Here is an 18,679-nt window from a genome sequence, read left to right as displayed (position 1 = left end):
CAATAACCGATCATCATTATCATTATTTCAGTGCAATCTTGTTCACTTAACTGAACTATTTTTAATCTACAACATATATCTATGAATTTATAATATTAATAGTAGAGACATAATATCACTACATAATTCAAAAAATTAACATATAGAAGGGAGAGATACCTTATACGAAAAACTATATTTAATTTGGTTACATATAAAAATATGTGACAAATATTTTATGTTGAAATAAATGAACTGCTATCTGCCAACAAGTTGATTAATCATCCAAGTTGTGTACAAAACGGGGAAATATGCAAAATAATCGAGGACACGTTTGATTAACTCCAACTTTATCGGTAAATTAGCGATGGACCGTCTCTCATCACGGGCACTGATATGATCATTATTTTCGTACATGCGCTCATGCAACAGCTCCCGCTTTTCCAATTTCCCAGCTCACTCAGCATTTCCCGTCGCGACTGAAGTGAATATATGCTATTAGGTTTTCTAAAAAGTCTAATTTTTTATCTGGTTCATATTTTTGTAAATAGGAAAATGTGCAGTTCGGTATATTGCCGTGAATGATCCAAATATAACGTTACATCTGCGTATTTCCATTATTATCTTCGTTTTTCTCTTTTACTCGAAAAGGTTGTAACTTTTGCTCAACAGGTAAGCTTATTGATTTTTTTGTTTCTATATGGAAATCAGCCGTTTGTACTGAAATTGTTTAAAAAGCAACTACATTTAATCATTTTAATTTAATTGCAAATTAACTGAAAATATTTATTTTATTTTGAAAAATTATTCTGATACAGTATGTTTCAAAACTATTAACAATTCACGAAAACAATATTTTTAAGTGTACTAAATTATTCATATTAAAGTAGTCACCCAAATAAACTAATCTTTTCACAGTTGTTAATAAAAAAATACAGAAAACACTAAATTAAGGGTTACAGAAAGAATGTTATATTTTTAACTGATAAAATTTATCCTACTTGTAATATCTATTATGATTGTACATCTCCTTCAACATTATTTGACTATATTGTGAGTTCTGCTTGCACACTTTTTGTTATGATATTTATCTAATATTTAAAAATTTGTTTAATTAGTCTAAAATATAAATTGTCGTACATCATATAACCGAATAAAATGGACTGGAGTATAATCAAATATAATAGAACAGAGACTAATATAATCTAGTGAGAAAATTACATGAAATTGATCAGATAGAGTATGGCACATTTAATAGAGAATCCATATACAGTGTGTCAATTTTAAAACTTACAATCGGCTATATCTCACGAACAAAAGCTGATGTCGAAAAATGCTTGAAACTGTTTCTAGAAAAGTAAGGGGAAACTAAAATGACATGAAAGAGAACTCACCCTCATCAACCCCCTAGACCCCTCCCACCACAACCAAAAAAGTTTAAACTGTAAATCCATACTTTCGATATATCTTTAACAAGACTAAAAAAAAATGCTATTCAATGGTATAAATATTAATTATACAGGCTGAAGCAATAATTGTGAAACTTTGCCATAAATGGAAAATTTAACAAGGTTTTTGTTAAACTACAAATTTGTTAAAAATGTTAACTAAGTAAATGTTCAAAGTAAGTTCCGTTATTTTGTAAACAATAATACAGCATATTTTCAAATTATATACGAACTTTGGCAAATGTTGTTCTAGTAATAGCGCGACGTGCTTGCGTAATTCTTTTTCTCAATTCCTCAAGCCACGCAGGTTGAGTTTTATAAACAACTGACTTATGGTAACCCCATAGAAAAAAGTCAGGTAGGGGTAAGTCTGGTGACCTCGGTGGCCACTCAATAAGACTTTTCCTTCTAATCCATTTGTTCGGATAATTAGTATCCAACCAGTGCCTAACTGGAGCTGTATAGTGCGGAGGTGCTCCATTGGAAGTGCAGCAAATCTTCGTCTAGAGCTAGGTTGCCTTGATCGTCCCTTTGGTTATCTAATTCATGTACAATTAAAGGTTCGATAATGTTTTCCAGCATATCGAGATAAATGTCGCCACTCAAATTGTCTGGTATGAACAAGGGGCCAATTATAGCATCGCCTAATATTCCTGCCCAAATATTCAGTTTTTTAGAATATTGAGTATGACCTTCTCTGAATCGATGCGGGTTCGCATCACTCCAGTACCGACAGTTTTGTTTATTTACATTACCATTCAGCCTAAAAGTACATTTATCAGTGAAACAAATATTTTTTAACATTCTCGTTTCAATGCTAATTATTTCAGTCATGAGTTCACAAAACTCAATTCGTCGGCCTGAATCATCATCGCCTAGTTCTTGAAGGATTTGTGTTTTGTACCGGTGAAACTTATGTAATTTCAACACCTTTCTAACCGACTCATGTGAAAGTCCTGTCATTGCAGATACTTGACTTGTTGGTGCAGTAGGCTCTATTGCAAAATTTCCAAGGACCTTAATACATACAGATTACGACATTGTTTTCATGACCATACAACACGATGGCAATCGCTGTGACATGTTACACGTTTCCACCTCTATACTCATTTCACAGTAGGTACGAATTGTTGTAATAGTCACACTAACATTAAAAATTGCAAAGTTCTAAAAGAATAAATAAATAATTAAAAAAAGCCTAAGTATTACGTTGTAAACCGTCCAAGAAAAAGTGTAACTTGTAACATGGTACTTTCAGGGTCATTCGATACGTGAAGTAATTAATTTATTTATTGTTGCCTTTAAAAATATACCCTCACCAAGTGTTACAATAGTTAAAAATACCATTAAATATTTTTAAATTTCGGGATGTGTAAACAGTTATAAAAAGTGTCATGAAGGTAATGAACCACGTGTTAGACCTGTCGATGAGAAGCGTCAAAACAGGGATATTGATATTTGTGCTTTTGTGGAAGCTGGTGAAGCCTGCAATAGTGTACAAATTGCTAGTGTAGTTAACGTGAATGCTTGACTGTCCAGCGAGTTCCCAAAAGGTGGTTGCCGCCCTACAATGAGTAGGATTGGATGAGAAAAACATTCGGATCATCATGAATTTATACTGGAACCAGCGTGCTCAAGTCAAGGTTGAAGACCAGCTGACCGACTAAGTGAAGATCATGCGAGGAGTAAGGCAAGGCTGTGGGCTCTCGCCGACTCTTGTCAATAAATACTCTGAGAAAATTTTTACTGAAGCCCTCACAAACTTAGAGATGGAAATCCGAGTGAACGGTGAATACATCAATAATATCAGTTACGCCGATGACACTGTGTTACTAGCAACTAGCATATATGATCTACCAGCCTTACTAGACCGAGTGAGAACTGTGAGCGTAACATACGCACTAGACCTTAATATTAAGAAAACTAAAGTCATTAAGAATTAAAATGTTACGGTCTACATTTATCAAGTTGAGATCCTTGCTGTGCTGCAGTGATCTCAGTTTGGGAACCAAGATGCAGATAGTGAGATGCTACATTCTTCCAGTGTTACTATATGGAGTTGAAGCCTGGACACTGACGCAAGCTACTGAAAAGCGGATTGAAGCCTTCGAGATGTGGATCTACAGGAGGATACTAAAAATATCGTATGTGGACCATGTCACCAAGGTTAAGGTCCTACAGCGCATGACAAAAGAAAAAGAAGTGCTTAATTTAGTGAAACAACGTAAGCTTGAGTACCTCGGCCACGTGATACGAAACAAAGAAAAATATCGAATTCTTCAACTCGTTATAAAGGGTAAAGTATTTGGCAGGAGTAGACTGGGACGCCGTCGTATCTTGTCGTATCTCGCTGACAATGGTTTGGGATGACCTCCAGGGAGCTGTTTCGCAGAGCAGTCAACAAAACCATGATAGCCTTGATGATCGATCGCCAACATCCAGACCGTATAAGGCACTGAAGAAGAAGAAGAAGATAAAATGGACGTAGTGCGCTATATGTATTTCAAACAGAACCACAATTTTCAAAATAAATTTGTACAATTTGGAAGCTTTGTTCAGGCGTCAAGTCTATTCATGCTGAAATGCCAAACCAAACTTAATATAAATCACTTGACAGCTGTCAAAATGGCCAACAGTTAAAAAAGTGTTACCAACTTACATTTCTATACCTTTAAAAAAACACCCTTTACATATACAAAGTAAGATGAGCATCTTGGGATGGACAGGACCATTCACAGTGTACACCAAGACTATATATACACTATATACAGACTTAAAGACACCTATTATTCCGACAAATCAACTGATGGAGTTTCGCGATCATTGCTCCTAGTCTTTCTTCGTGCCTCGTATCTGCAATAGAGAGTCGCTATTTAGGTTTGAATTTGTTACACAAGAAATTGGACAAAATATAAGAATGAGCTTTTGGACACGTTACCAAATTAATTCATTATAATTTACTAATAAATGTTTTTAGGTGAATTTTATCATTTACAATGAGTAAGTCGTTAATATTGTCCAGGAGTTTATATTAACTAACGTAAATATATGTTCTACCATTATCACGATACTCATACCAACGACAATCGAGTTAAATAAATCACAAAGTTTAAGACTTTTTTATTATTAATATATTTGCCATTACCATGTCTAGCACATCTATATTCTACGGTTTATTACTATTCTAGCATTAATTATATAATTATATTTTTTTAGCCTTGCTGATAATATACGTTAAACTGATTTCAATAAAGCGTAGTTTAAATAAATTAGTCCATTTAGGAAATGTGTGATAATTGTTAGAAAATTGGAAACGGATTTGTTAATGAAATCATCCCGCAAAGTTTGATATGACAAATATTTGCGGTCATCTTTCCTAATAAGACACCGCATTGAAATAAGTCATTTTTTTTACCTAAACGTTTCAGTGTTAAATAAATGTTTATAAATTATTGAAGTCTAAGTGAACGTTGCGTTAAAAATTGGATTATTTACTGGTTTTACCAAATTTGTGTTTTAAGTGTATGTGTTTGTGTCCAAATTGAGAAGTTTAAGTTCCTGGGAACTGTAAATTTATTTAACTGCGTCACTTAGTAGGTAGGGGCACATTTTTTTATAATTTTTTATAAAAGTTTTATATAATGTACATGATTTTTTATATTTCTTAAAAATGGTTTCTTTATATAAACAAATAAAATCATTAGCGGCAAAAGTTATTAGCGGCAGTTATAAAAAAGGAAATATTTAATATTTTTTTTTTACTAAAGACACAGAAGTGTACTTACATTAAAATTTGGTCAGTAAGACCAATTATCAATTTGTTTCTAACTTAAATTACTAATGAAATCTTAAAATTAGGTGTCTACTCACTAGTATCTTTCCTATTATTTCTAATAACTAGCATTAAATTTAGCATGCATACTCGCACAACACTTTACTCTGCTTTTCACTCACTCATTATACCAGTTCAAAAGGCTTTGTTCTTTTGAGCCTTCTCTCTAGGTTCGTATTGTCGAGGAGCTGGATAGCCTCGACGTTTACATGATGATGGAGTCGTTGTTCATGGCTCCCTGAAAATTTCTTGATTATCTGATTGACGTCTTCCATCTTGAGGTCCCGGTGAAGTTCGTTGTTCCTAACGTACCAAGGCGCATCTACGATGTTCCGCAGCACTTTATTCTGGAATATCTGGATTACTTTGATGTTACTAGGCTTGGCACAGCCCCAGAGTTGGCAGCCACAGGTCCATACTGGTCTCAGTATTTGTTTATAGATTAGGAGTTTATTATTTATGGATAGAGAGGAATGTCTTCCCATCAACCAATACATTTTCTTGTAGCGGATGCCTAGTTCTTCTCTTTTCTTCTTCACGTGAACTTTCCAGCGAAGTTTCGCATTAAGAGTGATCCCCAAGTACTTTGCTGATGTTGCAATAGGCACTTAGACATCATTTATTCTAATTGGAATATTATTAATTCTCTTATTGGTTAAATTTATATGAACTGATTTATTCTCATTCAGCTTAATTTTCCATTTTTGGTCCATTCATGGATTTTATTCATTGAATTTTGTAGTTTTTCTGTAGCTTCTTCGACGGTGTCACTTACCGCTAAGAAAGCAGTGTTATCTGCGAAGGTAGCTATGGTGTCGTCTTCTAGTTCAGGTATATCACACGTGTATATTGGGTATAGGACTGGACCCAATACACTCCCTTGTGGAACACCTGCTTCAATATCCTTGAGATCAGTGTATGCATCTTCTTGTTTAACTCTAAAATGTCTGTTCGCTAGATATGATTGTAATATATTTGAATATTGTTTAGGCATGAATGATTTAAGTTTATGTATCAAACCCTTATGCCAGACTTTATCAAACGCCTGTGCCACATCTAGGAAGGTTGCAGAACAGACTTTTCTTTTCTCTAATGATCTTTCAACTATAGCAGTTATTCTATGCACCTGGTCAATTGTCGAATGCTTATTTGTAAATCCAAATTGATGATCTGGAATTATTTTCTTTTCTTCAATTATTGGTAGGATTCTTTGCAGGAGGAGTTTTTCAAATACCTTGGACATCACAGGTAGGAGTGATATTGGTCTATATGATGTCACCTCCTTGGGGGGTTTCCCAGGCTTTGGTATCATGATCACCTCAGCTATCTTCCATAAATCTGGAACATATTGTAGTCTAAAGGCAGCATTTATTAAATTTGTTAATTTCACAATAGCTTTTCTTGGTAGATTTTTCAGCAGTCTTCCGGTAATGAGGTCATAACCTGGTGCTTTATTTGGGTCGATTTGTTCTTTAACTAACTCAGCTACTTCTTTTGGGGAAGTTGGCTTGATATTCTCATCTATTTGCTTTGGTTCGGGCCAATCCTGGTCATCGTCTTGGTCAACTTGCAACTTAAATGTGTTCTCTAGATGAGTGGCAAATCTCTCTGCCTTCTGCTGATTATTTCCGACCCAACTACCGTCTTCCAGTTTTATTGGAGGAGAATGTAATATTGGCCTTTTAATTCTTTTTGTAGCTTTCCAAAGCGAGTACTCTGTGCTGCTGTCATTTGTTAGCTCTTCCAGATAAGATTTATCTCTTTTAAGTTGCTGGCTGGCATTGTTTAGGTTAGTTTTGTCTCGAGGGGCTCTCGTTTGCTGCCATTTTCTTCTTAGTTTTCTTTTTTCTCTTATTAATTCACGAATTTCTTTAGGGTAGTTATTCCCTTTAACTTTTGTTTTCAGCATGGTTAGAATTATGGGTGAATGATCGGAGTTCATATCCCATCCTTCACAATCTGGTATTTTATATTTAATATAATGCAGTACATCACAATTCAATACAATTTTATAATTTCAGAAAATTTATGTAGTTGAGATTTGACGTAAGCAACTTTGATTTGGGGTATTTTGTGAGGGTTAAGTCAATGGTAAGTGGTTGGATTGTCCATGGAGGAAAATTTACACTGACATGTAGAGATCGATTTAGCTTATCCATATCAAAGTTGGAAGATATTATTCGTTCTATAAGGGGAGCACTATTTTTAGTTAGTTTTGTAGAACCAATACTGGAATGGCCAATTTGGGAGAATACTGAATGTTGTTTCTCTGCTGATATTTTCCCTATATAGTTTAGGGATAGTTGTTGGCGTCTAATATACAGAGGTGATTCCCTCGCTAAAACTTGTAAGCTACTAATAGGACTAGTTCTGAAGGCACCCAGTGCTAATCTCAAAGCTGTAGATTGTATACTATTTAGTTTTTTTAAAGCAGTTTTGCTTGCAGCTCCATAAGATAAGCAAACGTAATATAATTGACTTCTAATACGTGATTTGTAAAGGGTAATTAATGTTTTACAGTCGGCACCCCAAAATTTACAAGATAATGGAATTTTAAGTATGTTTAACCGGTTTTGGTATGCTTGTTGTAATTTATAAATATGCACATTCCAATTTAATTTTTTATCGAAAGTTAGGCATAAAAAACTTACTTCCGTTGGCTGCTTTATAGGTAAATCATTTAATGTTAAATTAATTGTATGGTGAGTGTTATTTTTACTAAAAATTACGTATTTTTCTGCAGAAAAATTGAATCCGGTTTGTAATGCCCAGTTTTGAAGTCGATTTAACATAAGTTGTAATATATTTGTTGCTGAAACTAGGTTATTAGATTTGGTGTAAATAACAATATCATCCGCGTGAATGCTAGCTTTAATAGGAGCTCTAATTACATTTAAGATGCTATTAAAAGCTACTAAAAATAGGGTTGGACTTAAACTGGATCCTTGAGGGATTCCATTATCTAGCATTTTTGAAGAACTTGTGATAAGAAATTGTTTATAAAAGCAAGCATGTTACCTTGAATTCCATAATTATTAAGTGTTGCTAATATAGAGTGTTTCCATGTCCTATCAAAAGCCTGGGTTATGTCAAAGAGTATTGCAATTAACTTCTGATTGTTTGCAAAGGCTTCATTGATTGAGGTTTGTAGTGAAATATGATTATCCAATGTAGACCATCCCTTGCGAAAACCACTCTGAAATGGGGTAAGGAGATCTTTTGTTTCTAAATACCATGTTAGACGGAGATTTAAAATTTTTTCCAGTATTTTGCACATGCTGCATGTGAGAGAAATAGGACGGTACGATGAGGGTATATCTTTGGGCTTATTGGGTTTAATAATGGGAAAAGTTATTGCCTGAGACCAGAGTTTTGGAAATTTATGTTTTCAAAAACAGGTATTGAATAAATCTAATAATATTATTTTTGCTCTGAAAGGTAGGTGTTTTATAAATATTGGTGGAATATCATCTTGACCTGGGGATGTATTTTTGGAGTTTACAATAGAGTATTCTAGTTCTTGAAGAGTTATAGTAGCATTTAATGGATCACCAGATTATTTATCAACGATTTCGAAGGATTCTATATTTCGCTTATGTAATAAGAATTCTGGCGTTAAATTTTGGTCGCTAGAATTTTCTTGGTAAACTTCGGCTAAAGTTTCACCAATAGCTTGTTTACAGGTGATGATCTCATTATTATATGTTAATGCATTGATATGCCTAAAATGTTGATGAATTTATGGACGATACGTAGTCTTTGCAAGTATCTTGTTTGCTTTTTTCATAAGATATCCTAAGTCAGCTCTGAGTTTTTTAAAATTAAGTAAGTTTTCGTCTGTATTATGTTTTTTAAGTTTATTAAAGGCATGTTTACAAGATGAGAGTGCTTTTGCAATTTCATTATTTCACCCAGGTACGGGTTGCCTTTTACAGGATTTTGTCTTTCCTATATTTCTAAAACTGCTTCTATTATAATATTATTTAAACAAGTGATATAACACTGTTTATATCATTGCTTAAATAGAAGTTTTCAAGATTAGTATTGATATAGGATTGATAGGATACCCAATTTGCATTTTTTAATTTCCAGGACTGATATGTTGGGAAATCAAGGGGATGAATGTGATTTAATGTTATAGAAATTGGAAAGTGGGCACTATTATATAATGAGTTCAAAGTGTTCCATGACAATGCAGTTGAAAGTAATTGACTGCATAAGGATATATCAATGGCGGAAAATGAGCCGTTATAAGAATTAAATCTAGTTGGATTCCCTGTATTAAGCAACAATAAATCAGAACAATCAATTAGGTTTTTCAATAAGTTACCGTATTAATCAGTTTTGTGACTTCCCCATGTCGGGTGGTGGCAGTTCATATCTCCTAAAATTAATTTAGGATGTGGAATTTGGTCTATAAGATTATTTAATTCGTGCATATCTAGATTACTAGGGTGTGTTAAATAAATGTGATAGGTAATAGAGACTGCTACAGCTTCAAGATTAGTAGTTAGCGCGATCGGTTTAGCTTCCCAATCAGCTCTGGTGAAAATAGCTACTCCACCTCCAGCTTGTTGAGCTATTTGATTTTTTTTTAAAACATTGAAAATTTTTTAAATTTATGTTATTTTGTTTGAAGTGGGTTTCTTGAAGACAAAGAATTAAAGGGAAAAGCTCGCCGATTAGTAGTTTTAAATGTTCATAATGGGTATAAAAACCATTTATGTTTCATTGCACTATAAATGAATTAGTCATCCCTTGATTATCCTTTAACTAGTGATGATTCGTCAGTTTCGTCAGCTGAAGAAGGGTTAGGGTTTATTTTTTTCTTTAGTCGGGTGATATTATTTCTTAACATAGAATTTTGTGTGTAACAGTAAAAAAAATTAAGGTTCTGAATTAGTTTCTCTGGTTCATTGGAGTAATCTTTAGAAGTTACTTCAGGGTTATGAGAATTTAAAACATTTTTCATAAAATCACATATTTCATTGAAATTTAGTATAAATGGAGGTGATCTATTTTCGATTTTGTCTTTGATGGATTCTAAGGAGTGAATGACATCTTCGCGGGGGTTTTGGAAGAAGTTTTGGGTTTCTTTTTTGGTTTATATTGTTTAGGGGTATTAAAAACGGATGAGTCGGTTTTTGGGTTATCTTCGTTAATATCAGGAGATAATATGTTATGTATTTTTAGCTGTTTAGAATTGACTGTATTATTTAAGGTTATTGGTGTTTCTGGTGTCGTAGTATTTTCAGTGTTATTTACAGCTGGTGCTGTTGTTTTGGAAGTAGAAGACGAAGTGTTTGAATTATCTTTAGATATGTTTTGGATGAGGTCGATTTCAGTAGTATTTTCAGTGTTATTTACAGATGGTGATGTTGTTTTGGAAGTAGAAGACGAAGTGTTTGAATTATCTTTAGATATGTTTTGGATGAGGTCGATTTCCGTAGATTGATATATTTTATCATCAGGTTTATTAGGTTTAGATAACGACGATGTGGTTTAAGTTGAATCCAAGAGGGTAGTTGAATTATTCTGGTATGAAATGTGAGCGCATTCTGATTCTTGATGAACAATGGTTTTACATTTGGAGCAAGTGAATCCGTCTATGAAGAGAAATACCCGGTAGGAAGTATTATCATGAGTTATGGTAAAAGAGTCAGGAATAGACATATTTTCCAGAGGTGTAATGAATGATTGCCTTCTAAAGCTCAGAACATGACTGTACTCACTTTCAAACATACCTACTGAAGCAAAGTCATTTTGGATACAGTGTGAATACCAAGTATTTGTAATTCTTGTTCAATTATTTCGTTTGGGATTGTAGGACATGCATTAGATATTAGAAGTCTCTGGGCTGAAGAAATTAATCTTCTTACTTCGACTTGACATCCATTTATTTCGATATATTTATAAGAATGAATAAAAGCATCAACAGTGTTTTTTGAAGAGATGTATATGCATATCCTATTATTAGCAATTCTGGAGGCAAAAAGTACATTAATTGGACCAACTAGTGATCCAACAGATACAACGTAATCATGGATTTTTGTACCTCCAATGCTGGATATGACTATTGTTTGTTGTTTTGTTGGATGTTTAAAATAATTTACGACATCTGAGTAACTGTGTTTAGTGGAGTTGTGTGTAGTATTATTGTTGTATGAAGTCATTTTATTAATTTTCTTGATCAGAAGTTGAGCCCGCCCTGTGGCCGGTCCAAAAAACTGGTCAAGACCCAACTGGAGTTTTGGTTATCTCTTTACGTAAGTAATATTTAAAGGTTATTTTGTTGTTACAAAAATAATACGAAAAGAAGTGCTACTCACTTGAGATAATATTGTCAGCACTAACTAATGCACTCAAATTTGTACTAGAGGTATAAAATATTAAATTATGATTTGTTTTTACCATTTAAAATGACTATATTTCGGGACAGCTCATAACCTGGTAGATTTGATCGCTATCAGGGCCGAACTCTCCAGGCTAGTATTTGATATAGCATATATGTTATTTAAACCCCTGAAAATAAAATCTAGCTTGTTTTACCATGGAGATCATGGTAAAACAACTTTCCTTCCATATCCACAATATCTCACGTATATTTAACGGTACTACTTAAAATAATTCCAGAAATTCGTTGACCAAAAAATGTAGATACATTTTTCCGTTTACTTGCTCCTCGAAAAAGAAAGATCCTATGACATTATTTCCGGGAATTTCAGCCCTAACATTTAATGATTATATTATGAGTGAAAATGTAATGTAAATTAAAAGTTGAGTGTTGAGTACCGTAAAATTGGGTGAATAGGAACGGTTTCCAACGTTCAACTAAAAAAAAAACCTCTAACACATGTTGCAAACATAAAACTTATACATTGTTACTTTGGTCTTACCTTCCTCTTTTGATATTCAGGTGTTAAAAATTTAGAAAGTTAATACTCTAATGACAAAAAAATCAAAACCTGGTGTTCCTATTCATACATTTGTAGGGTCAATAGGAACAGGTAAAAAGTGTATAAGGTGTAAAGTAATATACACATATAAATATAAAGTTTGTTTTATTGGAAAAATTTATTGTTGAAATGAAAAATACACTTTTAAGGTCGGCTAATATAAACACAAATTACTAAGATCATTGTTAAAACTAATCATGTTTTTAAACCGAGACGAGGGATTCACGTTTATGCATACAGACAACTGTCTTATAATATCATCGGGTTTAGAAAATGCTTTCATTTCAGTTTCGGAAAATTTTCAAGCCTGGGGAACCTTCTTAAAAAAGATTCCTTTGTCACCACCATCTTGATGATAGAGAACTTTAGTAACGAAAAGCCTGAAAGATTGCTTGGTCTTAACATACACTTTGACCACTAAGAAGTCTCCAGGGTTAAGATGACAACACTAGCTCCTTATCACTGTCTTGAAAATAGTTTTCTGAAGCACTAGATTCTCGTCTTAGCTTTTTAGTGCGACTGGAAATTTCTTTTGACGGATCCAGTTCTATGTTCTGAACTCCTGATGGTCCTGCTTCAGGTTTAAACTCTTCTTCTTCTAAATATGTCGCCATAATACTTTTTCTCGGTCCGACATTCATTTTTGTTTTCTTTTTCTTTTGTCTCTGAGTAGTATTGTCACTCTTAAAGGTGTCATCATTCCCTTACACGCGAACAGAACCTGACAAGAGCGTTTGTGTTCTAGATTGTCTGGTATTATCATTGTCTGAGTTAGGCAGCATCCTTTGGTGGAATCCAAAGGCACAATGCAACATTTTTTAAACCCTTATTTGGCATTTTCCTCTGAAAGACTATTAACCAGTTTCTTTAGTAGTCTAGGAAACTTGTCTTTAGCTACTGTGGATTCATTCCTGCCTGGTCCTGTTTTACATTCCTCAACTATTTTGCGCCACATAATCTTCATGGGTCTAAAAAATGCCACATCGAGGGGATGAGTAAGGTGAGTGAAATTACTTGGTAAAAATATAAACTTGATGTTTTTCTTTGGCACAATTTGTCAAAAAACATCTTTAAGTTCTCTTTCTAACTCGTCGAAATACTTATTAATTATCTCAGGGGACACAGCTGCCCTCGACCTTTTGATGTTCTGACATATTCTGTTTGAGAGTGATTGTTTGTGCCGAGTAAGAAATCCCGATCAGGGGTGTTATTGTTGAACTTGGAAATAACTTTGCCCTGGCGCTCCAAATACTCTCGTACGATTAACCGTAAGGTGAGAGAATCTATTGGGTATCCCCAGTCAGCACAAAGTGCTAGACTGTCAACGAGAACTAACTCTTCATCTTCATCAAGATAGGTCTGACCTCCTTTTTGCTTTGTATTAACATTTTTTATATATCTGTTTAAGACCCTAGTAGGTATATCATACTTAAGGTAACACTGTCTGTAACTAATACCTTCTTTTATTTCATTTAGGGCTTCTTGCAGGTTTTGTCATGTGTAGCATCTTTACTTCACACTTGTGACCTTGTGACCACTTGTCACTGACAAAAAAAACTTACTTCTTTGGAGGTATTAGATAAACAAAAGTAATTTCTAATGTGTGGGGTGAATGGGAACACGGTAAATACTATGTTTCTATTCACCCCACATATCTCAAATTCATGATGTGAACAATAAAACTTGTTTTTAACAAAAAACATTACCATATAAGTCAAAATACAATCATGTTAGATTGTTGTAAAGGTTAGAATACATAAAAAAAGAGTACTCGTAATTTGTACTTACCGAGAAAGTTTTTATGATGAGAAATAACCTCAAAATTATTGACTTATGTTTGCACGCTAAAAACATAGTAACCAGTGACGCCAACAACACAAACCTAAATTTCCCAAAGCTATATCATATGAGCCAACCTACAAAACTTAAATAGCCCAACGAAAATAATTTATATGTTTATAAAGATTATTGTTATTATTTAGTAAAGTTTTTTCCACATTGTTCCCATTTACAATAGTTTTTATTCGATCAGATTTTTCGTAATTTATATATCCAGTCCGTTAAAACTATTCTAGTAAATTTTGAAAAGATTCTCTTTTTAGTTCGTCTATCTGGGAATTGCTGATGATAAGTTCTTGTAGCACATTTTTTATAAACTCTTGCACACTCTTTTTCATACATCTTAATAATAATAACAAAGCAAAAAAAAAACTATAAAAATAGTCTGAATCTAAAACTAAGCCAATTTAGTGTCAAAGACAGAGCCAACTAGGTAGAATATTGTGTTTTTATCAATTTTTAACACACCCACAATCTTAACTATTTATGTATTTGAATATCTTATCTAATACTAACAAATTAAGGATCGATCTAGATTATTATGTTTTTTTTTTCAAAACATTATTTTGGTTAAATATTCTCACGACCAACACGTAAAAATTTTTGTTTCAATTAATTTTTGGCTCAAAAAATCACAAATAACTCACAAATTAAAGCAGTTAGGTATAGGAAATGTTTAATAAATATTAAAGTATCATGAAATAACATTTTATTGCAATAAAATAACAGGGTGTTCCATTTAAGAAAACTCAGAAAATACTCGTTCCAAGTTTCGACCAACCCTGTATATCAAACTGAAATATTTTGCTACTTTAATCATTTTAGGCAATAGTAGACTATATTAAAAATCTTTTGAACATAAATATATTTTTTGTCTGTCAAATCTCTACAATTCTACAGGGTGTTAATTTTGCTACGAAATTAATAAAAAACTTAATGACCTTTTAAACTGCCTCGTATAACACTACCAAACCTTATATTGAGAAAACTACAACCTCAAGAAGAGTGCAAAAATGTTTGTTCCACCCCGTTAATATGGGAAACCCGGTATATTTGAAAATATTTTTAAAGTATGGTCCTATCTGTGCTCCAACTTTTACCTGAGTATCTGAGATAATTGAGTAATTGGACGTCCTCGCATTAATGCCCCACCCTGTATGTCCATAATTGATGAAACTCTTTGAAGTAGTGAATTCGGAGATGTGACAAATTTGAGAGCTAAATTTGTGTAGTCAAATAGTTGTTAACGGAATAAGGAAAATAAATGAAAACAAACTGCTGGTTAACTACAATATTTATATTTGAGACATGTGATAAATGAATAATGTAAAAGAATATCTTGAGAATGAAATGTCTACAACTTAACTATTAGGAATAATAACAGTTAAAAGATTGCTTCTTCTTCTGTTGATGTAAATATGAGTCTGTCTGTTTTTCAATGTGCCTCCAGTAAGTTGTCGTTTCATTGTTTCGTGGTGTTCCTACTGATCGTCTCCCTATTGGGGAACCATCTTCCGCCGTCTTTACTACTCTACTTTATTTGTTTTCATTTGGCTTATATGATCGTCCCATTATACACTTCTTAAAAAAAAGTTAAATAATAATATTTACAATTACATTACATACAATAACAACAATTAACAACAGCCAAAACCAACTGACATTAATAAAAGGTTTCACTCTTTATAACAGTATCTTTTCAAAAATCAAATTGTCGAGCCTCGGAAAAGTGAAAGAAAATGTACAAAAACAAGTGAATAAGACGAACAGCACAGCAGGATGATCAATACTAACGCATACAGCGAAAAAATGGCGGATACGGTCAAAACACAAAGGTTACAATAGGTTAAAAAATAGAAGAGATTAAGAAAAATAACAAACCAAAAGCTAAGAGACACAGTACGAAGTGAGAAAATAAGAGCGAGATGTGGATTAGAAGAAATAAATCTGTGGACAAAAAGAAGAAAAATAAAACGGAATTAACGTATAGGAAGAATGACAGACAACAGAGTAGTAAGATTAGCATTCTGAAGAAGATCAATACGATGCCCGAGAAAAATGTGGTTCGACAACATCAGTACAGCCTAAAAACTGAAGTAAAACTGGCATGCGCGTATTAATAAAGCAGGAAGAAGAAAGACTGTTTAAAACATACTGTTTCCTTCTACTTACATTATATGATAACCTATAATGGAGAGGCACTGAGTAAATAAAGTGGAGCCTCAAAGTTTAAAAAATGCGATGAATTAAGTAATTGAATAACATTTAGAATAGTCCAAATAATAGTAGAGACTAAAATTAGACTTCACTGTTGCGTTGATCGTTTTAGTTTTTCTCCGTGCAGCTAAATTTAAATTTTTAATAGACCTGACAAAACTATCATGCTTTCAAGATACGTTGTAGATTAATGTTAAGAAGTTACGTAGCTTGTAGAAGATATACGTCACTACTCAGAGAACCAAAATTTGAGAATAAACTAAAGACACATTTAACAGACAAATAATGGCCTATATGTCTTTTTGTTATACGATTTTTAAGAACTTGCAATAAAAAAAACATGATACAAGATGACGTTCATTAACAAACCTAGATATTAAAAAAAAGGGAAAATAATTTGTTAGCGTGTTATCCCAACCAATGACGCTATTTGCTACCATTAATAAGAACAAATTAATCATCAAACCACTGTATCCGCTGTTAAAGACAACAAAACAACGCATATTAATGTACTAAATTTAATTAGCTATATACAATTTTGCAATAATAACAAACCAAATGTGAATTCATTTAGCCCGTACAGGGTTTCTCATTATATTTTGACCCCTCACTTATTTTCCGTAATTTCGGGAATACAAAAAAAGTTTCAAATAAAAGTTGTATTATTTTATCTGTACCGACCAACAGTGTAGCAACAGACCAAATTTTGTATACAGGGAGTGCACAATAAAATGCATCTTCAATATTTCAAATGGGACACCCTGTATTTTTTTATAGTTTTGAGTAGGCCTGCATTTCCTGATTACAAATATATAACATAGTGTAGCATTAGTTTTGTTCTATAATGGCGTATGGTACTACTATACTATACTAAGATAAGAAAAAAATATATTTAGAAGAAAGTCAACAAAATTAATGACTTTCAATACTACATTTAAGATTACAATAGATGCTCAAAGTGCCCTCCATTGTCATCAATGCACAAGTAATATCTTCGTCTCAAATTTTCTAACGCGTCAGATATTGTGTTATTATGACCATTTAAATTTTCAATTTCCGCGCGAACTTTTGCCGTGATAGTGTTAGTATTTGTATTTGAATCAAAATGCACTTTTTCTTTTAAAAACCCCATAAAAAGCTATCACATGGTGTTAAGTCGAGACTATTTGGTGGCCATGTAATGGTACCCTTATTGCCGATCCACACATTAAATTGATTATTTAAATGTTCTTGAACGACTACGACATTATGTGGCGGTGCTCCATCTTGTTGCCATATCATAAGTATTTAATTGATTTTGTGTATAATTTTGATTTAATAACTTATCCGCTTCTGTAATATCTGTGTCCAAATATGATTCCCCAGTTAATTTATAATCATAAAACAATGCTCCAATTATTTTGTTTTGAAATATTCCGCACCACACATTTATCGCTTTTCTTTCTGACTTTTTTATTTGCTTAATTTTTCTTTTTCTATTAATTTTCTGTTCCCACGAATACCTATTTCTTCTATTAAAAATGCCTGAAGTTGAAAAATTTGATTCATCTGTCCATAAAATGTTATAAAAATAATTAGGATCATTGTTCAAATTTGTAAGCATGTCTTGGCAGAACTGTAAACGCTTTCTCTTATGAACATCGGCAAGTTCTTGTACCGGTAATATTTTGTACGGCTTATAGTTGTGCTTTTTTAAAACTCTATGTATCGTCGCACGGCTTTTCTCTAATGCATTAGTAAATAGCATTGTTTAGACTAGTTTCGGAATTTTCTAAAATAAAAATGTTATTATGGATTTAATCTATTATTTAAGTATTTAATTTTTACCTTCAAAGTAAAGCAAAATATTAAGATCTTCATCATCATTTCCTACGATAGCACGTTTCTTCCGTTCAAACATTTTTTCATTTATGACATGACGATAATTATATAAATATGTATTTGCAGGAGTCTGCAGATCTGGATAAATCAGCCTATATTCTCTTCTTGCCGCTTGCTTGTTTTTATAATATTTTACATAAATTGAGAATATATCTACTTTTTCATCTGCAGTATAACCCATTTCGGTATGAGGACTGACAGTTTATAATAAATTAATAATTGTTTCATTTTGAAATGTCAGTGCATAGCCACCTATGGTTATCCTTTTGTAGTACCATATGCCATTATAGAACAAAACTAATGCTACACAATGGTATATATTGGTAATCAGAACTTATATTTGAAAAAAAATTTTTTCAATAAAATCCTTTATAAAAAGGTATATAAAAAACCCATTTGGGCTATGTTAAATTGACAAAACGTTTTCGGAATAATAAATATTCCATCATCAGTGTCAGTTTAATACATGGAAATAGCCACTAAATATGGGGGAAAAACCCTTTAAAAATTGCTAAATGAAATCTAGT

The 18,679-nt window shown here is 32.8% G+C and overlaps 1 protein-coding gene across 5 annotated transcripts in view; it reads left to right on the top strand.

Moving 5' to 3' along the window:
- Nucleotides 1-464: 464 nt before the first annotated feature.
- Nucleotides 465-18,679, top strand: part of gprs (speckle type BTB/POZ protein) — a 134,877-nt gene continuing 116,662 nt past the window's right edge. The window contains exon 1 of one of the 5 annotated variants that reach the window (XM_072526774.1): nucleotides 465-651. The gene's annotated coding sequence lies outside the window, so the exon portion shown is untranslated. Of the gene's footprint in view, nucleotides 652-4,597; nucleotides 5,025-18,679 lie in introns of those variants that run through there. The other 4 variants (XM_072526775.1, XM_072526773.1, XM_072526776.1 and 1 more) reach the window with 4 other exon arrangements.

This window comes from Diabrotica undecimpunctata, chromosome 3, assembly GCF_040954645.1.
Source record: "Diabrotica undecimpunctata isolate CICGRU chromosome 3, icDiaUnde3, whole genome shotgun sequence".
NCBI lineage: Eukaryota > Metazoa > Arthropoda > Insecta > Coleoptera > Chrysomelidae > Diabrotica > Diabrotica undecimpunctata.
The sequence above is the reverse complement of the archived record's forward strand: the minus strand, read 5'-3'. Positions and strand labels throughout refer to the sequence as shown.